We start from the raw sequence: 23,139 nt of genomic DNA on the forward strand, positions 1-23,139 counted from the left end.
AGAACTGCCGGACTTGCCGCTTGGTTGTGGGCGTAGGGTATGTCCTTAATGCTTCCACCTTGTCTATGAGGGGACGGATCTTCCCCCGGCCAACCGTGTAGCCCAGGTAAGTCACCTCCTTCTGGCCCAGGTGACATTTCGCCGGGTTCGCGGTGAGGCCGGCTTCGCCTAATGCCCGTAGAACTTCGGTCAGGTGTTGCAGATGTTCCTCCCAAGTGCTACTGTAGATGACAATGTCATCGATGTACGCTGCGGCGTATTCGTTGTGTGCGTTCAGCACCTGGTTCATGAGTCGCTGGAAGGTGGCCGCGGCCCCGTGCAATCCGAACGGCATCATAGTAAATTGGTAGAGTCCGAACGGCGTTGGAAATGCTGTCTTTTCTCGTGAGGCCGGTGTCAACGGGATCTGCCAATATCCCTTCGTCAAGTCCAGGGTGGAGATGAACTCGGCTTTTCCTAGCCGCTCCAGCAGCTCGTCCACCCGGGGCATGGGATAGGCGTCAAAACGTGAAATTGCGTTTACCTTGCGGAAGTCGATGCAAAACCTGACTGTCCCGTCTGGCTTGGAGACCAACACTATGGGGCTCCGCCATTCACTCTGCGACTCTTCCACCACCCCTAAGGCTAGCATCAGCCAGAGCTCCTCCTTCACTGTCTCCCACATCTTCCTGGGGAGTGGGCGGTGTGTGTCCCGCACTTTGTGCCCTGGAATGGTAGCGATGTGGTGGCTTGCTAACGTGGTTCATCCGGGTCGCGTCGACAAAACCACGGGGAATGCCGCCACCAATCGTTCTAACTGGTCCCGCTGGGCTGGGGTAAGCTCGTGGCCTATGTCCGCCGTCCCGGCTGCCTCGGGCTCTCCCACCAGCGGCCCCAACTCCGGTTCTAGCGGGTATGGGGCTATCAGCAGGCCCTCTCGGTCCCTCCAGGCCTTAAGGAGGTTCACGTGGTAGACCTGGGTATCCCTCCTTCGCCTGGACAACCGTACCTCATAGTCGACTGGCCCAATCCGCCTGACCACTTCAAAGGGGCCCTGCCACTTGGCCAGCAGCTTGGACTCTGAGGAAGGAAGCAGCAAGAGGACCCGATCCCCCGGCCCGAAAGTTCGCACCTTGGCCCCCTTGTTATACTGAGCCTCCTGAGTCTGCTGGGCTCTAACCAGATTTTCGCGGGCCAAGGTCCCCAGCTCCCGGAGGCGTTCCCGCAGGTGGAGGATATACTGCACCGACCCTCGAACACGGGTCTCCTGCTCTTCCCAGGTTTCCCTTAGGAGATCGAGGATACCCCTAGGCTTCCTCCCGTAGAGGGGCTCAAAGGGGGAGAACCCCGTGGACGCCTGGGGTACCTCTCGCACCGCGAAGAGGAGTGCGGGGAGTAGTTTATCCCAGTGCCGTGGGTCGTCCTCTACAAACTTTCTCAGCATGGCCTTCAAAGTGCCGTTGAATCGCTCGACCAAGCCATCCGTCTGGGGGTGGTAGACGGAGGTCTTTAGTGCCCGGATGTTCAGCAGCCTGCACAGCTCTGCCATCAATCTAGAGGTCACATTCGTTCCTTGGTCCGTTAGTATCTCCCTCGGGATACCTACCCGAGTGAAGATCTGCAATAGTTTATTAGCAATGACCGGTGCTGTGGTGGACCTCAGTGGCACCGCTTCGGGATAGCGTGTGGCATAATCGACCACCACCATGATGTACTTATGACCTGTGCCGCTCTTCTCCAGGGGTCCCACGAGATCCAGGCTATCCGGTCAAAAGGCGTCCCCACCACCGGCAAGGGTTCGAGGGGGACCCTTGGTACACCTTTTAGACCAGCTCTCTGGCATTCTGGGCAGGAGGCGCAATAATCTCGTACCTCCGCATGGATGCCCGGCCAAAAGAACCTCTGGGCCACCCTTTGCAATGTCTTCTCCCTGCCTAGGTGTCCGGCCCACGGCACCGAATGTGCCAGACGGAGCAAGTCCCGTCGGAACCGCCGCGGGACCAACAGCTGGCATAGTTCTTCCTTTGTCTGTGGTTCTGGTACTACCCGATAGAGTAAGTCCCGATGGATCTCAAATCGGGGCCCTTGTGGCTTGCGGTGGGGCGGGTCTTCCTCCCCTGGTGGGCTAGTCGCCTGTTCCCAAGCCCGGCTGTGAGTGGTATCCCCTCGTTGCTCCTCGAGGAAGTCGGTGTCCACCTCTAGCCAGCCCGGGCCCTCTCTTGCCGGCGCTTCGGTGGGGACTTGGCTCCTTACCCCTCTCCTGGAGCTCCCCGAGGGCCCCTCTAGGGGGTCCTCGGCCCTGGGCTGGCCTAATAATCCCGGTCGTCTAGCCCGTTTCCCAGTTCTCCTCCCGGGCGGCGTAGCCCCTTCCCTCAAGAGGTTTGTGAAGCCCGGCCAGTCACGCCCTAAGACCACGGGGTAAGCCAACTTGGGAGCCACCCCCACTAGACACCGCGCCCGGTGTTGGGCCGCCTCTAGCTGTACCCAGACAGTGGGGTAAGGCTTCACATCCCCATGGATGCACTGTAGCCGGATGGGTGCCCCGGCAGGGCCGGTGGGCTTAATCAGCCCCTCCCGAATAACCGTTTGGCTACACCCGGAGTCAACTAAGGCCCAGGCAGACGTCCCATCCACCTTCACCGGCAGAACAATTTTCCCCGGCTCCCAAGCCCGGGCCCGGTGACCCGCCGTCCACCCCTGCCCATAATTGCAATCCATGTACGGGCACTCCCGCCTGAAGTGCCCTACCTGACCGCACTCGTAGCAGCGGTCCCGTCTCCCTTCTTCAATAGGGTTGTGGCAGGGGCTGCCCGGCCTTGCTGGTGCCTCCTCCGGTCGTTGCGGGATATCTCCTCGGGGTGTCGCCCTAGGGCCCCGGGTTACTGGTATTCCGGGGGGCTGGACATGCCGCCGAGGGTCTCCCCCATCCCCCTTACGTGGCCCCCGGGCCTGCCCTGGGCTCCGTCCCCCGGGCTCTCCCCCTGGGGGTCGGTCTTCAATTCCCCATCTGCTGCCTGGTAGTCCTCCATCAGGGAAATTGCGTCCGTGAGGGTCTTGGGGCGGTGTCGCTGCACCCATTCCTTCCCTCCCGGAGGCAGGGCTTGCAGGAACTGCTCTAAGGCTACCATCTCAGCCACTTGAACGCCCGTCCGCCCTTCCGGCTCCAGCCACCTCCAACAGAGGTCCCGGATTCGCTGTGCCACGGCCCGTGGCCTGGCCCCTGGCGTGTATCGTTCCCGGCGGAGTCGCTGGCGGTAGGTCTCAAGGCTGATGCCAACTTCGTCCAAGATGGCGGCCTTGACCTTCGTGTAGTCCAGTGCGTCTTGGGGGTCCAAGTTCCGGTACGCCGCTTGAGCTGGGCCCGTCAGGTAGGGTGCCAGTATTGTGGCCCAATGAGTGAGGGGCCACTGTACGGCGGTCGCGACTCGTTCAAAGGTCACGAGGAAGGCCTCGGGGTCATCCCCCGGCCCCATCTTAGCTAGGCGCACGGGTAATCCCCCGAGACCCTCGCCGGGGTTGCCCCTGTCGGCCCCTAGAGGCGTACTCGGTGCCGGTCCGACTAGTGCCGCCATCTGTTGAACCAGCCGCTCCTGATTCGCCTGTTGCTGGGTTGTCAGCTCCCGGATCAGCTGCTGCTGCTGTTCCTGTCGCTGTGCGGCTTGTGCCTGCTGCTGGGCCGCCAGCTGCTGGAGCAGCTGAGTTTGCTGCTGCTGCTGCTGCGCCATCTGCTGCTGCTGATTCTCCAGCAGCCACTTCAAGAGTTTCTCAGGGTCCATTTTGGGTTCTGTGGCCTTATCTCAGGCCCGTTCAGGCCCCTGTCTGGGTGCCAGTTGTGACGGGTCTGGTACCCCAGCACCCCCTAGTGGCAGGGGCGAGCTGGGGGCCTAGCGTCACGCCACTCCCTTGTCCGTCGGTCGGCCCCTGGTAGCCGGCGTATTACGGCCTAGCGGCCGGAGTCCATAAACACCCCCTTCGGAGCGGGGTAGCGCGGCCTAGCGGCCAGAGTCCACAAACACCCCCTTCGGAGCGGGGTAGCGCGGCCTAGCGGCCAGAGTCCACAAACACCCCCTTCGGAGCGGGGTAGCACGGCCTAGCGGCCAGAGTCCACAAACACCCCCTTCGGAGCGGGGTAGCGCGGCCTAGCGGCCAGAGTCCACAAACACCCCCTTCGGAGCGGGGTAGCGCGGCCTAGCGGCCAGAGTCCACAAACACCCCCTTCGGAGCGGGGTAGCACGGCCTAGCGGCCAGAGTCCACAAACACCCCCTTCGGAGCAGGGTAGCACGGCCTAGCGGCCAGAGTCCACAAACACCCCCTTCGGAGCGGGGTAGCACGGCCTAGCGGCTGGAGTCCACAAACACCCCCTTCGGAGCGGGGTAGCGCGGCCTAGCGGCCGGAGTCCATAAACACCCCCTTCGGAGTGGGGTAGCACGGCCTAGCGGCCAGAGTCCATAAACACCCCCTTCGGAGCGGGGTATTAAGGGGTGGGGTAGGGGGACTCGGGCCCACCCTCTCCACCGAGCCCCGACCCAGGGCCCTGATTGTGGCAAGCTCTCCTTGCCACCCGCTTGGCGGGGATCCGCCCGCAACACGCCAAGCGGTACTGCAGCTTTAAGGCTGTCAGTCCCGACAATCACTCTGGGTCACTTCCTACCCTGTCTAGCCGGACGTCTGCGTTGTGGGAGCGGTTCCCCCGTAGGTCCCTCGCGGCAGGCGTCCCTCCCCGGGGTCTCCGGTACGGCCTCAGCTCGGCTGACGCCCCGGTCCAGGCTCACAGGCTCTCCTTCTGCAGGAGCTGACGGTCTGCGTCCTTCTCCCCCGGTGGCCAGCCCAGACTGAGCAGACCTGCAGGCTTTTATACCGGTCTGCCAGTTGGAGCATGCCCAGCAGAGCTTCCTGGACGTGGCTTCCTCTGCTAGCAAAGAAGGGTTAACCCCTGCTGTACCAGTGCGGGGCTGTCCCGCCCCGTCACAACCCCCTTAGAACTCCATTCCGTGCGGTCTCCCTGTGCCCCAGCCCTGGCACACTTATATTCCCATAACTCACTGCAGAGACCTCATTCACACATTCAGTGGCCATTCTCTGCAGGCTACAGAGGCTGCTGTGGCTCTAATGTTTCCCCATTGGTAGCTCTGTCAGAAAGTCCAGGCCTGAAGCCTGGCCATTCTGTTGTGTGTTAGCTTCATCGGGAATCTTTCTATTGACTTCAATGAATATTGGACTAGAACCAGAAGCCTGACATCTCAGATTCATATACATACTTAATCCAAAAATGTCAGATTGTGCATACATACTAAAGATCCCAAACCTCCTGCAAAGTGCCGAGCGCCATCAACTCCCAGTTAATTCAGTGGGAATTAAGAGCACTCAGTGTCTCACTACCACAGTTAGCACCATGTACAATATGCAACATGTTGTGTATTCACAAGAGGGTCTAGTTCTGATGGCTGTGAATTTCTTGAGTTTTACGTGCTTGCAATCTTAACAATAATACTGCTTTACTGTATTGTTTTGCCATGAAATATATATATTCAGAAAGTTATAATCAACTTTCAAAAGGTGCTTAGATTGAAAATAATAAATTAATCTTAAGTATGGCTAGTGCTCCAACTGTAGGTAACTTTATTCATCTTCTCAAATAAATATTTTTTTAAATACTTTGTAGATCAATACATTTTTGTACCAAGAAGATGTACATACCATGACAGATGTCCTTTATTATCAGCAGCATCTCTTCACATTGACCTATACAAATAGCCAAAGGAAACCTCAATCAAAAGTACCTTCTGTTGTGTTGTAAAAGCTGATCATTCTAAGACTTTTACACATTTTATGTTGCAACACCAGGAAAACAGTGTGGCCTAGTGGATACAGCACTGGCCTGGGACTCAGCAAATCTACCTTCTATTCCTGGTTCTGCTGCTGGCCTGGTGGGTGACCGTGGACAAGTCACGACACCGCTCTGTGGTTCAGTTTCCCCATCTGGAAAATGGGGATGCTACTTAACTCCTTTGTCTATACACACACCAATCAAGAGATGGCCCCCTGTTTAATATATAACATATAAAGACTAGCGACATACACTCCTGCTCTGACAGTGTTCAGGTTGCTTCTGAAACATAGAAGACAGTGAGGACCACCAAAGGGTTTACAAACTACCCAATCCCTGGTCACTATATCCCACAAGTATTTTCTGAAATGGTGATTTCTGATGAAGTGGGTTCTAGCTCACGAAAGCTTATGCCCAAATGAATTTGTTAGTCTCTAAGGTGCCACAAGGACTCCTTGTTTTTTTCTTTTAATACTGTAACTGACAAACAACAGTTCTTACTTAGAAACACAAGGTCATAATTCAGGAAGATAATCTTTTATATGCTCCCTACAATATGCTCTGACATCCTACATTAAAAAGGATTTAAAAACACAATACCCCAAATAAGCAGTAAAAGTAACAAGTGGAAACAGCCATAAAACCAGACTAAAAAAAATTTTTTTTAGTATTCTCATCTGTATTACCATAAATGACATGCTATATTTAATTTTATAGTGCCCCTGGACAAATCATCAAATACTTTAATAACTACACAAACATTAATATTTAAATACAAGAGATCTCCTAGTTACAGAATAATCACAACTCTGGATTGATAGGGTACTAAATGGGAAAATCCTGTTTAGACAGTTGTAAGAGGGGGAAGGGTGTTTAATGAAACAAGTTGATGGTCTTGTCATTATAAAACTGATAGATATTTGGCACAATTTCTATCTTTGCTGAAGAGAAGTTTGAGAAATGGAACAACTGTGGTGAAGATTAATTTTCCCTTCTTACACTACAAGTGAATACTCCTTCAGGTCATTAGCAGGAATGTATAACAAAGCTTGCACTGTACCCATGTAAGCCCTGTGTTGACTCTTTAAAAATGCACATGTTAAATAGATGTGGCTTCCACACTTAGCGGATGGGCTGCCCAACCATCATTACTGCTACCTTTCTAGACCAGCAGTTCCCAAATGTTATTGGCTCACGTACACCTTCTTCAAAAATTGATGTTTGAAGTACCACATGCAAATTTCTCCCTTTTGTTAACATTTATTTGAGGCTTTAATAGGCTTAAGTATTTCCAGACACTATAGTAAAATAAATTGCTAAGGAAGCCTAAAGTGTTTGATTATAACTAGGGCTGGCCAGAAAACAAGAATTCCATTTCATGAAAAACAGAGAGCGAGACTATGACTGAATAGGGAATAGCCCACTCAGTAGGACACTCTCCTAGGCAGGGCCGGCTCCAGGCACCAACAAAGGAAGCAGGTGCTTGGGGCGGCCAATGGAAATGGGTGGCATGTCTGGGTCTTTGGTAGCAATTCGGCGGTGGGTCCCTCAGTCCCTGGAAGCAAAGGACCCTCTGCCGAATTGCTGCAGAAGAATGAAGCGGCGTGATTGAACTGCCGCCGAAGTGCCGCCAATCGGCTTCTTTTATTTTTATTTTTTCTGCTTCACCGCTTGGGGCTTGGAGCTGGCCCTGCTCCTAGGAGGTGCGAGGCCCAAGCTCAAGTCCCTGGGCTCAGTCAAAGAAAGCAGGAATATGATCCTGGGTCTCCCACATCCCAGGTGAGTGTTCTAATCTCCAGCCTATTCTGGGAGGGCTCTCCCATTCTCTGGTTTTGACCAGAAATTCCATCCTGAACATGAGAAATCTTCCTGAGGAAAATTCAATCAAACCATTTAAAGTTTCCAACCAGCTCTAATTATACCATCCTTTCTAAACATCTCAGCTGTTTAGCAATGCACCAAAAAGAAAGAAATGTAGTAAAGCAGCCATTATTATTATTTATGTCTTTTGTGTTGCTCAACAATTAAATATATCATAAATGACATTTTGATATGGTTTGGTGTATGCTGCTGAACTACAGTTAATAGCCTGATTTTTTTTTAACTTGTCTAATTTAGGTTTGAAGTTCTTGCTAGTTCTTGTCTGGATCATTGTTGAACATGAGCCAAAGTTGGCTCTGCTCACCTTTTCACATTTAAATCAAGAAAAATACAAAAGATTTTGAGTAGCTTTTGAAGAAAATGAAGAAAAAATGCCATTACTGAGAAGAGGGTGTGTGTGTGTGTATGTTAAAGAGCGGTGAGCCATATGTGTGTGTGTAGGAGGGCAGAGGGCTCAGTTAGAGGGTAGAGAGGTGGGGGAGTCTTGGCTAGAAGTCAGGGACTTTACCTGGGCCCGATGTAATTTAGCTCCTGGAGGCCTCTTGCTCCACAGCAGCTCTGGATCACTCCAACCAGGGCCCTGAATGCCTGCAGTGCTGGGCAAACTGCACAGAGCCTCATCTTGCTGGGAGAAGTCTAAAGCTGCAGCCAGCTGGCACTCTGTCACTGAAGAGCCAGGTGGCTCTCGATAGTCCTGAAGCCAGGCTTTTATCCACAGGACCTGACCAACCGCTCTCACTCCCCAACTTCTCTGTACAGACAGGAGGGAATTCTCCAGGCACTCCTTGCCTCCCAGCCTTATAGAGGCCAGGCTGCAGCCTCTGCAGGGCAGGGAGTGTAGAGGCAGCTCCTGTTGTGCAGCAGCTTCCCGTGGGGGGGCCTTTTGACCTCTAGGCTCCCTGCCATTGCAGATTTTCTAGCTGCTCTGAACTGGCCCTGCATCAGTGTGACTTTTTGGATGAGAGGCGCTCTGGTGGCATGATACTGAACGTCACAAGTTCACCTCAGTAACTTGAGCTGTACAGCTTGGTACAAGCTGAAGGCTAGGCCTAGCAGAAAGCTTCACTTATCTTCTACTCTGGCCCCACAATTTTTAATTGTATTTTCATGCATGTCTTCTGCACTTCATGTTTTATCTAATACTGAAGTGGAAGCACTGAAATTCCACAAGAAAGGCTATTCTATTCCCAGGATATTTCTGATACTGCCAGTGCTAGAAATCTCACCAAGAAGCCCATCCTTGAAAGTTCTGCAGCCTGACTTCTAGAACAAAGTGGTTCCCATAAGCATCTGAATTCTTGGTCATTTACCCAGATTGGCAGAGATCCTAGGGGGTTTCCTTTGCAGTGTGGGACACAGGTCACATACTGGTTTTAACTAGATGGTGGATTTTCTGTAACTTGAAGTCTTTAAATCAAGATTTGAAGACTTTGGTAATTCAACCAGGAGATATGGGCCTATTCAGTGATGAGCTGCCAAATTTTTAACAACCGGTTCCCGCCTCCCTCCAAAATTTTAACAACGGGTTCCCTCCTTCCCTCCCCCCCCTTCCAGGGGGGGTCGTGCCCCATCCAACCCCTCATGTTCCTTGACACACACACTCCGAGACCCCTGACCCATCCCGCCCTTCCCTGTCCCCTGACTGCCCCTTGCCGCCACCCAACCCCTCCTCTCATTCTCAATGGCCCCCCAGAACCCCTACCCCATACAACTACCCCTTCTCTCTCTCCCTGAGTGCCCCCACCACCTCAACCAACCCAGCTCGTTCCTGACTGCTCCCGGGACCCTTGCCCCATTCAATCCCCTGTTCCCTGCCCTCTGACTGCCCTGACCCCTATCCACCCCCACAACCCACCCCCTCCCTGCCCCCGTACCACACTGTCTGCGGACCGGGTCCACTCTGCCAGGACCACGACCGGTGCCGCGGGGCCCAACTCCCCGAGCCCGGCCGGACCAGAGCAGGCACCGCTCGGCGGCAGCCGCTCGGCCCGACTCCCGGGCGGCACGGGCGAGCCGCTCGGCAGCCGCTCGGCCCGACTCCCCGGGCCGGCACCGGGGCCCAGCCGCTCGGCGGCAGCCGCTCGGACCGACTCCCGGGCGGCACGGGGCCCAGCCGCTCGGCGGCAGCCGCGGCCCGACTCCCGGGCTGGCACCAGGGCTGAGCCGCTCGGCGGCAGCGGGGCCCGACTCCCGGGCGGCACGGGGCGAGCCGCTCGGCGGCAGCCGCGGGCCCGACTCCCGGGCGGCACTGGGGCCGAGCCGCTCGCCGGCAGCCGCGGGGCCCGACTCCCCGGGCCGGCGCTGGGCTGGAGGGAGCCGTGGTCTGGGACCGGGAGCTGCTGAGCCAGCCGCACCTCCCCTCCCCCTCCGCGCCCCAGTTTACCTGCCTCCATGCTGCTTGTTCAGGCTTCCCGCGAACATCTGATTCGCGGGAAGCAGGGGAGGGGGAGGAGAAGGGGGCGGAGCAGGAGAGGAGCGGGAAGTGAGTTTGGGCCAGAACTTTTGCTAAATTTAGCAGCCCTTAACAACCGGTTCTAAAATGGCTGCTAATTTAACAACGGGTTCGCGCGAACCCGTGCGAACCGGCTGCAGCTCACCCCTGGGCCTATTGCAAGAATGGGTGGGTGAGGTTTTGCAGCCTAAGATGTGCAAGTCAGACTAGAAGATCATGCTAGTTCCTTCTGGCCTTAAAGTCAATGGAGTCTAAACATAAGAACATAAGAAAGGCCATACTGGGTCAGGCCAAAAGTCCATCCAGCCCAGTATCCTGTCTGCCAACAGTGGCCAATGCCAGGTGCCCCAGAGGGAGTGAACCTAACAGGTAATGATCAAGTGCTCTCTCTCCTGCCATCCATCTCCACCCTCTGACAAATAGAGGCTAGGGACACCATTCCTTACCCATCCTGGCTAATAGCCATTAATGGACTTAATCTCCATGAATTTATCTAGTTCTTTTTTAAACCCTGTTATAGTCCTAGCCTTCACAACCTCCTCAGGTAAGGAATTCCACAAGTTGACTGTGCGCTGTGTGAAGAACAACTTCCTTTTATTTGTTTTAAACCTGCTGCCCATTAATTTCATTCGGTGGCCCCTAGTTCTTATATTATGGGAACATGTATTATATTTGGTTTATCTGAACCAAAGCATCAAACTTTTTTAGGTTGTAAACTCAAGGCAGGGCTGTGTTTATTTGTGTGTACTGTGAAGCACTGAGCACACTGCAGGCACTAAACAAATAATGGCTGCTCATCATTAATGTGGCATCCAAATAACCTTTGTTATACCATATCAAATAGACTGAGCAACCAGACATTTTTTAAATAGGAAACACACAATGGTTACAGATTGGGGAACTGGGCAGCATTTATCTATTGGCCTCTCACCTTTCTCGCCAACACATTGCCCTGTTTCAGCCTACTGACTGCTGGCTAGCCACACCACTGGAACTCACCCCATTTTGAGGCCAAGCACTCAGGGCTATGCACAGAAGGGGACATCCGTACACAGACCTCACTCTGCCCATGTGGAAAGGGGTGGGGTTAATGGCCTCCATGGCAACATCCCTCTCCCCTTTTCTGGGATCATGTGGGTTGGCAGCAGGCAGGCCTATGAGTATGACCAGATCATAAATGATCTGGAAAAAGGTGTAAACAGTGATGTGGCAAAATTTGCAGATGATACAAAACTACTCAAGATAGTGAAGTCCCAGGCAGACTATGAAGAGCTACAAAAGTATCTCACAAAACTGGGTAACTGGGCAACAAATGGCAGATGAAATTCAATGTTGATAAATTCAAAGTAATGCACATTGGAAAACATAATTCCAACTATACATATATATAAAATGATGGGGTCTAAATTAGATGTTACTACTCAAGAAAGAGATCTTGGAGTCATTGTGAATAGTTCTCTGAAAACTTCCACTTAACAGGCAGCGGCAGTCAGAAAAGTGAACAGAATGTTGGGAAACATTAAGAAAGGGATAGATAAGACGGAGCCGTGGGAGCAGGGGGCCGGGCACAGGCCCAGTGGCCGGGAGTGGGTCCGGCGGCTGGGACCTAAGCCCCAGATGCAGGGTTGGGGAGTGGAGCCAACAGCCGGGGAGCAGGGCTGGTGGCTGGGACCTGAGCCCCAGGCGTAGGGCTAGGGAGTGGAGTCCCGGGTGGAGGGCCGGGAGCAGGGGCCCAGGTGCGGAGCCAGCAGCTGGGGAGCGGGGTGCGGGACCTGCCCCTGGGATCCAAGTCAGGGAGTGGAGCTCTGGGCAGGGGGCCAGCGGCTCCGCATAACAGCTTGGGGTGCTGCAGCACCCCCCGCACTCCTACTTCCTGCACCTATGGAGTAAACACAGGGCCTCTGAATAAAAGATCCTGGCTTCCCATGTGTTGGCAGACCTTGGAACTACTAATGCACTACTTTGCACTACTTTCCTCCTGTGGGAAAATCACAAGGGTCACACCAAGGCTGTAACAGGGTCACATATGGTGCACTAATTAAATGATTTGCTTAAGATCACACAGATAGTCTAGAAGAACCAGACACAGAGCCCAGATATCCTGAGCCTTCACCACAAGGCCGTCCTTCCTCTCTGCAGCACCCTTCTGAAATGGAAGTCTGGACAGATTAAGAGACAAAGGATCAACTCAAGATACCAAGGCTGATTCTTGTGATATTGCTATTTTTAATGCAAGGAAAAAAATAGCTGTTCTCTCCCCTTCTCTGTGAGAAATGAAAACACTGGGGAAATCCAAACCTACCGAGCAGGAATAAGTACTGGAGCAGAACACTGAGGATTAAAGCAAAGAAAGTCAGCATGTACATTGTTGCACAGGGCTGAGCAAACCCTCAAGTAATTAATTCTCCCTGCTCTCTCCCTCACACTCTTTCATCTTTATATGCTTCATCATAATTCTGATAACTGTTTAATTTTTGTTCTTGTTCGAGTGATACAGTTAAAACTAGAACGTGTTAGTGCTGAGTTTTTAGTATCAGAGAAAGTGCAAGTGATCACCGGTTCCTCCTCGCTCTGAGCACAAAATACTTCTACATGCCCTGTTGCTGTAGTTCATGCACACTCTTGAGGGAGGGATAGATTTAGCCATTAAGTATAACTTGTTCTCACAAGAAGAAAATGTAAAGAGAGAGCAGTTTCCAGAAATAAACAATATTTCTCTTGCTTTCTTTCCAACTATTCTTGGATGACCAATGTCCACTGGAAAGATTTCCCATGGTTCATGATTCAAATTTTTGCTTGAGAAATGGGACAATGGCTGACTTTCTATCCTTACGTGCAAAGAGGAAAAAACTCAGCCTCAATTTTCTCACTCCATCTGCCGTAAATCTACCTTTAAATGCTGCTGGAAAGGAGAAATAAAAACCTGAAGAGGAATCTTGTCCAAAGAAATAAAGACATTAGTGAAGAATGAGATTCTGCAAACCTTCTCTACTTTACGATACCGTTTATGTACAATGTATGGGAATGAATAATGGAGCTCCCCTAATGGTGGAAAGCTATGAAACTGCATGTTCTTGTGAACTGTTCTTTCTGCTCGTTGTTAATGAAGTTAATTCAAGACTGACTCTGTGTGTGTGTGCATGTGCATGCATGCATGTATGTGTTGTCGCACTGCATCTTCTTTCCAAGAAATCCCCAAGGTATCACAAACTGATGACCAGAATGGGATTCCTAAATAACTTACCACTGCTAACACTTCCCAAATCAGTGACGGAAACAGAAGCAAGCAGCAATTTTGTGAAACTATATTTTAATCAGCACTAAAGATCTTTCTGGGGATAGACATAATGCCTAGGTTTATTGAACACATGAATCCCTATAACAAATCCTGTGTGGACAGAAAGTCATAATAGAAATACTAGAGCAGTTTATTTTATGTTAACTGATAACAGAGATACAATCCCTTTTGAGCCTGATGGGAAGTAAAAGGTATAGACAGTTGAGTACGCTCATAGCACCAGTGACTGCAAAAGTGAAGGGCTATGCAGAGATTTACAAATACATTTGTCTCCAAAAGCTTCTTTCACATGGAGTCCATTAGCATATATGTGGAAGGGATGAGGAAGCCACAAAGCTATTCTTGGCAATGATGGAAGGTACCGTGACAATGATTCAACCCTGCATTACTCCAGCTTCATGCCAGTATAACTCCATTGGCATAGAAAGATCCCATGAAATCTTCTAGGGCCAAATGTACTATGCTGCGATCAACGCCAAACAAAATGGCTGGAGGTAATCTGCATTTTATTAATGGTAGCACTACACAATGATGAAGTAGTATTTACCGTGTTTGCAAGAACTCGTATCCTAGAGCAGCTCATCGGTGATAACAACCCATAATTTACTTAACCAGAATTTCAGGAATTAATGAAGTCAGAGAGAATCATGCATCTAACCACAGTCCCAGACCATCCATCCTCCAGGGGCTGAATGGTCTGTTTCCCAGTTAAAACATTATCATAGTTTATGAAGTCTGAAAAGGGTGCTCAGAAGAAAGAAACTATCAAGCTCCTTATTGACGCATGGTGCCAGAATTCTCCATATAGCAGCATGCCCAGGCATCTTCTGTTTTATATTTTGGAAAAAAAAAAACTTTTTTTTTTCTTAGTTGGATCTCCTTAAACCAGGCCTTCAAGCATCTGCTTAAAAAAACGAGTAAAGTAAGCTGCCAATAGAGAACGGGCCATTGTCTATAAATTGTACATGGGCCAATGAGATTTCCATGGAAACCAAAACTGGGTACCAGGTGTCCTGGTTGTGGGGCTAGCTGCACCTCTGTCTCCTTCCTGGTCTCTCTGAATGAACCTCTCATGCCTTTACCACTCCTGGGGTGGAATTCTACAATTCTCTCACTTTTACACTATGTTCCTGTGTACTGACTGTGCTAACCCAGAAGATCCTGCTGGGTTCAGTACCTGCAGTTCTTCCCTTCAGGATCTGTGACTGGTGGTATATAGTGACCAGACAGCCTCCTTCATGCCAAAGTATTGTTTAATTTTAACAGAAGGAACAAAGCATTTAGAGAAAAGAGATTTTAAAACAACTAACATCTATCCACGTCTTACCTAGAGGCTCACCATTCTCTGATGATAGCCTAGGAAGGCCTAACTTCTTCAGATATCCCAGTGGGTGCCTGTGTCACTCTAAACAGCTCCCCAACAACTGCTTCCCTCTCTCTCTCTCGAGTCCCTCTTTAAACTGCTGTAGTCCTGATTTTTTTGTATTCCCAGGTCCTTTCCTGTCCAACATTGTCTCTTAACAACCTGTGATGGTGTCCACCCCACACCAGAGTGGAAGAGGTTAATGGAGGCCAAATGGGCCAATTAACCTAGTAGACTGGAAGCTAAGAAGAAAGCCCAAATTAGAGAAACAGGCTCATCTGTGCAGGAACAGGCAGGGCCTGTGGAAAGCCAGGTAGCTGGCTACAGACAGAGGTGGCTGTTGCTGGGAAAGCTGCCTACTCAGAAAGGGCAGTCACTCCCTGGGAAGAGCGAGGAGGGTTCTTGGAGCTGATTTACCCCATGACAGAAGGGGAACCAGAAATGTAGGAAGCAATCCAGGGAAGGACCAGTGAGGGCAGAGAGGGAACCCAGAACTCATTAACTGAGGGTATTTGGACTGGAACCCGGAGTAGAGGGTAGGCCCAGGTTCCCCTACCAGCCACAGGGGGAGTGGCACCAAAGCAATGAGATGGAAGACTGGCTAGGACTGTTGATGGACTGGACCCCAGAAGGGAGAACACCGAGTGACCTAGCTGGAGGGTTAAGTCACGAAGGAGATGCTGAGGGTCCTGGAGTGAGAGAAGCTGCAGAACAGAGTCAGAGTGATGGTGTGCAAACCATGGATGGGGGCATTGGCCTCGAGAGGTAATCTCCAGAGTGACCAGGAGGAGGTGTCAGCCCAGCAGTGAGTGGTGCACCCTGTGACAACTTGGTGGAGAATGCGGGCACCCAGTTGCCCTGATACAAGGGGAGGATAAAAAACTGGGTATGTGATTACTCCGATAGAGAGGGCATCTAAGAAACTGTAAAGGACTGTATAAGGCAGTTACCCAGGATACAAGGGACAATGGAGATGCCACAGGCAGAAGCCTTTTTTGGAGAAGGCCAGGATACTTTCTCAAGGTGGACCCCAGAGTTGCCACTCCCATCTAAGGGGATTCAGGACTACTAATGCAAGTCCTGGAGAATCAACAGAGTCAATGGGAAATGCAGTTATATCTGTAGGGTTACTTGTTGATATTGGCCAAACAGCAACAGGGTTTACTGAAGATTCTTCAGGTGCAGATTAACAGAGGCTACAGAGGCCAGGGGCAGAGGAGAGGCTCAGGGGGTAGGAGGCCAGAGACCCATCCAGAAAATGTTACACTTGTGGGAGGAGTGGACACCTGAAAAGGGAATGCCCCAACATGAGTTGTGGTAAGAAGCTCTGTCCTGGTGAAGGGAAAGAAGGACAGCCCAGAAGAGTCCCACTTATTGTGAGAGCAGGAAAGGGGGTGCCTGATTTTCTAGCAGAGAATTAGGACACACAAAGAGGTATTGTTCTCACAAGAAAAAGAAAACCAGAGAGAAAGAGGGAAAGGGGTCAGTAAGAGACCAGAGGGAAGTGCCAGGGGCCCAGAATAAGTGCAAAAAAGTGGTGGAGAAAGCCGAAGGGGCTGCGAGGGAGAAGAGAGAGGCAAAGTTGGAGGGAAGAAAGAATCCCTCAGAGGCAAACTTAAAAGATAAAGGGACCTACAGAAATTAACTGGCGTGGAGTGGGAATTCAGACCCTGACAGAAAGGGATCTGGGGGATTTTGTGGAGCAAGTAAGGGGTGCTGCAGAAGGAATTAGGAGCAGCTGTGCAGGCCTTACAAGAAGCTGCAGTGGACTTGGAATAGGCACACAGGGAGTACAGAAACACTATAGTGGAGGAAGGAAGATTGTTTCTCAGGGTGGGAGACTTAGAGCAGGAAAGGGATGGTTTGCATGCTCAGCTGCATGAGAAGCAGGGAGGCATAGCTCCTCCCATGGTTAGCAATCTTGAGAGGGAAGGTAGGTGATGGGGTGTCCACCCTACACTAGAGTGGAAGGGGTTAATGGACACCAGATGGGCCAATTAATCTAGTAGAAAGGGCAGACACTCCCTGGGAACAGGGATCATGGTTCTTGGAGCTGGTATACCTCGTGACAGGAAGGGAACCAGAAGTGAAGGAAGCAATCCAAGGAAGGAGCAGTGATGGCAGAGAGAGGAAGCCCAGAACTGCGGATCCCTCCCTGGTCTGGAACTTGGAGTAGAGGGTGGGCCCGGGTTCCCCTACCAGCCACTGGGGGAGTGGCATCAAGGCAGTGAGATGGAAGACTGCCTAGAACTGTTGATGGACTGAACCCCAGAAGGGAGAACACTGAGTGATCTAGCCGGAGGGTTAAGTCACAAAGGAGACACTGAGGGTCCTGGCGTAAGAAGAGCCGCAGACCAGAGTTGGAATGATGGTGTGCAAACCCTCGACAGGGGCGTCAGCTAATTCCCAAAGTGACCAGGAAGAGGTGCCAGCCCAGTGGTGAGTGGTGCACCTCATGACACAACCCCTAAATGTTTTACTGATGGGTAGCTTATTGTCCTTGTTTTTCTTCCTGCTTGTTGTCCTTACAGCCTGGTATTAAACTAAACAAATATAGTCAGTCATTCAGTAAACATCCAAGTAACCAGGTCAACATACAGTATTCATCAATTCTTACAGAGCAGCTCCAGCTCTGTCACCGTAGGTATTACTGAGTTACAGTTAAGTTCAGTGTAGTGCACAGTAAAAGTCAAAGGTGACAAAATCTGGCACACACATATAGATCATTTGTGTTATGATTGAGCTGCTACCTAATTCTAGTTAATTGGTTACAGAGACTCCTTTACTTCCATCAGCAACACTATCAACTGAGTTACAACACAGAAACCTAATGACTTACACAGATTCTTCCTTGCATGGGCAAGTGGTACAAGTACTAACTCCAGAGATCCCTGAACTGACTACAAATACTACATTTCCACAAGGTCAGGAAAGTGTGCCTGAGCAATCAAATGAAAATTATCTAGAGACTTTTTCAAACAAATGTTAGCTCACAAAAGGCAGTCATTTACCTGCCCATCCTAAAAAAATATTTGTTAGTTAACTAATATAGACTATACTTACAGTGGCATGTATTTAGTATATTAACTTACACATATATGAAATATATTAAAATATTATATGCTGGTTGAAATTTTCTAAGATGCCTAAAGAATTTGGATACCCAATTCTGATCAAAATGAATGAGAATTTGGTGTCCAAATCTCCTAGATAGCTTCAGCGGCAAAGAGTCCTGTGGCACCTTATAGACTAACAGACGTATTGGAGCATGAGCTTTCGTGGGTGAATATCCACTTCGTTGGATGCATCACCCATGAAAGCTCATGTCCAATAGGTCTGTTAGTCTATAAGGTGCCACAGGACACTGCTGCTTTTACAGATCCAGACTAACATGGCTACCCCTCTGATACTAGATAGCTTAGAAAACCTCAGCCCAGAGGTTCATGATACTTAGTGTAAAGCAGTGTTTCTCAAACTGGGGTCGCCGCTTGTGTAGGGAAAGCCCCTGGTGGGCTGGGCCAGTTTGTTTACCTGCCCTGTCCACAGGTCCGGCCGACCGCGGCTCCCATTGGCCGCGGTTCACTGCTCCGGGCCAATGGGGGCTGCTGGAAGCAGCGAAAGCTGAGGGACATTCTGGCCGCCACTTCCAGTAGCTCCCATTGGCCTACAGCGGCGAACCACGGCTAGTGGGAGACGCGATCGGCCGGACCTGCGGACGGGGCAGGTAAACAAACCGGCCTGGCCCACCGGGGCTTTCCCTACACAAGCGACGACCCCAGTTTGAGAAACACTGGTGTAAAGGTTAAAAAAAATGAAGTTAGTGATACTTGGTGTAGGAAACAACTGTCTTGGAATGAGTAATAGACCTCCCACTAATGGTGTTTCTCTCTCTCCTCTCTCAAGGATGTTCTTGTGTTGTTTTTGTGTTCTCCCTCCTCCTTGTTACTGTCTCTGTATGAGTGTGTGTGTCACACTGTGACTACTTCCCCAGAAGTCTAAAAAAGATACACTATGAGTTTGGAGGAACTCAGACATGAGCACATAGTGAGATGTTCTTTACATTGTCTTTTGGATGTGATGTAAAGCAGAGGTCCTGACTAGAGCTGAGTGAAATTTTTCAGCTATAACTTTTTGGGAGCAAAAAATGCAGATTCAGCAACACTGAAACATTTTGCAAATTCATTTTGGTTTCACCAAATTGTTTGCATCAGAAACAAAACCTGAAACATTTCATTTTGACATTTTAAAAAATGTTTCCATTTTTTAATTCAAAATGACTTTTTGTCTCAAAATGTTCTCCAATTTTATTAAACAGAGCTCAAAAATTATTTTTTAAATTATCAATTTGCAGAAAATTTTAAAAAATGTTTTTGGTCAGCCTGAAACAATTTTTTACTTTTCAGAATGGTCAGCGAACCAAAATATTAGTTATTCGCACAGCTCTATTCCTGACCACTTGTGTTCATTAAAGATCTCTGGGCAGTTTTTTCAAGAATAGGAGTATTTGCCCCAGTGTTCTAATCAAATACCACTTTAAGAATTACATCCTTACTAATGACTGCAAATTCCACCTGCAGTTTCAAATTGGATATAATATTCTTCACTTCCTGTCCTAAACTATTGTCAGGCATTGCTGTGATGCTGCTAAACAGATGCTACATTCAACAGCAAAGTTGATTGGATTTCACTGGTGGGTGACCTGTAAAGTGTTTTGGGATCCTTTGGGATGAAAGACGTAAAAATATGTGGAATTATTATTACCATAAAAATGGTATGTGTATGGTGGTGGTGGTGGTGGTGAGATGTATTTTTCTATTAATGAAAAACCTATTTGGGTGTATCACCCTGGAGAAACTGCTGAAGTACAGCTTAGCCATAGCAACAGTATGAGCCACCTCTCCTGTAATACTGCCAAGGTCAGTGAGACATGTGGTGACGTGCTGTAGAAATGCTGATGATTACTCAAGTTACGAGATGTTTGGGGGCTGTTTTAAGCTATAAAACTTGTTTTCCAAACAGTGTTGGAGGAGAGCATCTGTAACTTGCTCCTTTTAGGGCCAATGCCATCTCTATTTTTCTTTCTCATCTCTTTTTTGAACAAGTTTCCCCCACATGTGCACCAAACTCAGTAAAGAGAAATGCCTTTAGAATTTAAATGGAGAATTTAAATGAGGTAGTTATAGTATAAGATCTTGAAAAGTACCATGTGTGAAAGTCGGAGACATATAAAGTTGTAAACGAGAACAGAATGTGACTCTTCCATTGTGCCTGCCCTTTAGATAAGCAGTAGATTTCAACCATTAGCAGGCTAAATCCTTCAACTGTCACGAGTACTAAAGGCCAGATGCTGCATGTTACTCCACGAGTAGTCCCACAGATCTCAGTAAGACTACTCAAGTACTAAGATACTATTCAATATGAGTGAGAATGGCAGAGTCTGGCCATAGATGAATAAATAAAATCAATAACATTAAAATGCAATATTTCTCAAAAGACATATTCATGCCTTTAAGAAAAAAATTAAAGCAAAATTTAAAACAATTCAGAGGACAGTAATATCTCACCATAGCATCGGTAAGTAACAAAATCATCGTATTACATAGCATCAATAGACACTGAGTCCTGACTGTAGTTCCTGTCAATTTATAGTCTACATTACTGTATAGTATCATCGGAGGGGTTGCACGCATGGAACCAACAGCAGAATTTGGCCCTATGGCTGTGACTTCTTTAATGGGTATCAAAATGCAACTCTGGTGTATGCAGAGGCAACTGTATTGGCTTCAGTAGAGCTATGCTAATACTGAATTTGATTGTCCATATACTCTATGACCTCATTGCAGTATCTAGCTTCACATATAGTGTATGGGAGTAGATTACAAGGCCAGAAGGCACCATTGTGATCTCTAGTCTACCTTTTGTATAACACGGGCCATAGAATTCCCCCATAAAAAGACATCCAATCTTGATTTTAAAATTGCCAGTGATGGAGAATCCACCACCATCCTTGGTAAATTGTTCCAATTGTTAATTACCCTCACTGTTAAAAATGTATGCCTTATTTCCAGTCTGAATTTGTCTAACTCCAATTTTCAGCCATTAGATCTTGTTATAGTATTGCCTGACAGAATGAAGAGCCAATTAGCAAATATCTGTTCCCATGTAGGTACTTACAGATTGTGATCAAGTCACTTCTTAACCTTCTCTTTGTTAAAATAAATAGATCGAGCTTTTTGAGTCTAACACTAAAAGGCATCCTAACCCTTTATAATCCTATAATCTCATGATTCTTCTTTGAACCCTCTCAAATTTATCAGCCTCTCTCTTTTGAACTGTGAACATCAGAACTGGACACAGTATTTTTGCACTCGAACCAGTGCCAAACCACAGAGACAAAATAACCTCTCTACTTCTAATGAAGATTCCCATTTGTGGATCCAAGGATCTTTTTAGCCCTTTTGGCTACAGCATTGCATTGGGAACTCACATTCAGCTGATTATCCACCATGACCCCGAAATCTTTTTCAGAGTCGCTGCTTCCCAGGATAAAGTCCCACATCTTGTAAGTATGTTCTACTTTCTTTGTTCCTAGATTTATAAGTTTATATTTAGCCATATTAAAACACACATTGTTTTCTTGTGCCCAGTTTACCAAGCAATCCAAATTGCTCTACATCAGTGTCCTCTTGTCTTCATTATTTACCACTTCCCCAATTTTTGGGTCATCTGCAAACTTTATCAGTGATGAGATTTTATGTTCTCTTCCAGGTCATTGAGAAAAATGTTAAATAGCATAGGGCCAAGAATCAAACCCTGCAGGGCCCACCTAGAAACACATCTGCTCAATGAAGACTCCCCATTTACAATTACATTTTGAGATCCATTTTGAGCTTTTAATCCATTTAAGATGTGCCATGTTAATTTTGTACCATTCTAGTTTAATAAAAATGCCATGTGCTACCAAGTCAAATGCCTTATAGAAGTCTAAATATATTACTTCAGATACTATTATCTTTATCAATCAAACTTGTTATCTCATCAAACACATGTATCAAGTTACTCTGACAGGATCAATTTTCCATAAACCCCATTGATTGGCATCCATTATATTACTTTCCTTTAGTTCTTTATTAATGGAGTCCCATATCAGCAACTCCATTATCTTGGCCAATATCGATATCAGACTAACAGGTCTATAATTACCCAGGTCCTCCCATTTACCCTTTTTGAAATATTAGCACATTAGTTTTCTTCCAGCCTTCTGGAACTTTTCCGAATATTCCAAGACTTATTGAAAATCAACATTAATGGTCCAGGAAACCCCTCGGCCAGCTCTTTAAAACCCTTGGATACAAGGGCTCTGGACCTGCTGATTTAAAAATGTCTAATGTTAGTAGCTGCTTTTTAAAATCCTCACGGGTTACTAATGGAGGACCTGGAGGGAAGACAATATATTTATTTAAGATTCAGAGAGCTCGGAATTAACCATTGTGGTTCTTAATGGTAAGCACTGTTTACATATAGGCCAGGCAAACTATCAACAATGTGGACATGGTGAAGGGTCAAATCACCTGATTTTGCTGAAGGAGCTGTGTAAAGGCCAAAAATACATTAAAAATTCATGGACCAAGGCCTATAGAAAATAGGAAGTACTGCACCCTCAGTTTGGCAAGCAAATTTATATCAGATTTAAATGTATGACAACAAACTTGGGCCAACTTGTGAAAGTCTTCATGGGGTGTGGCTTTGAAATCTGCAGAGTGGCATGTATATTGCAGCAAGTTGTGTGTATTGGCTGTAATCACAGAGCAGCAGCAATAGTAATGTCTCATACTCATGAGCTCCTGAGAGCAATGGGAAGGTCATAGAGGCTTGAGGATCACCAGGAGCAGCAGCTAGATTGGCTACAACCCCAGCTGAGTGACAGGGATCTTGTGTTGGGAGCTTGTCAGGTGGCTTTCTCACCCAGCTCCGAAAGACACCTCATGTCTTGGCACCCAGTGCTGCCCTGGCAGTTCAATTTAGCATACTGATCTCTACACCATGATGATGTCTCTCTTTGGATAAACCACTTCCCAGTGGGATGTCTCCTGCAGTTTCATGGGGAGTGCACTCACTGCCGTATTTCTTTATGAGGTGCTGCATCCTCTCCTCATACACCAGTCCTGGTCTGCAGGCTGGTGCTGAAGAGGAGTGGGTCATCTTCCTCCCCATCCCTTTGGGATGCTGTGCATCACTGGCCAAGTATGGAGGGAACTGTCCCAGAACATAGGAATTGCCATACTGGCTCAGACCCAGGGTCTGTCTAGCCTATTATCTTGTGTCTGACATTGGCCAG

This window comes from Mauremys reevesii, linkage group 3, assembly GCF_016161935.1.
Source record: "Mauremys reevesii isolate NIE-2019 linkage group 3, ASM1616193v1, whole genome shotgun sequence".
Lineage (NCBI taxonomy): Eukaryota > Metazoa > Chordata > Testudines > Geoemydidae > Mauremys > Mauremys reevesii.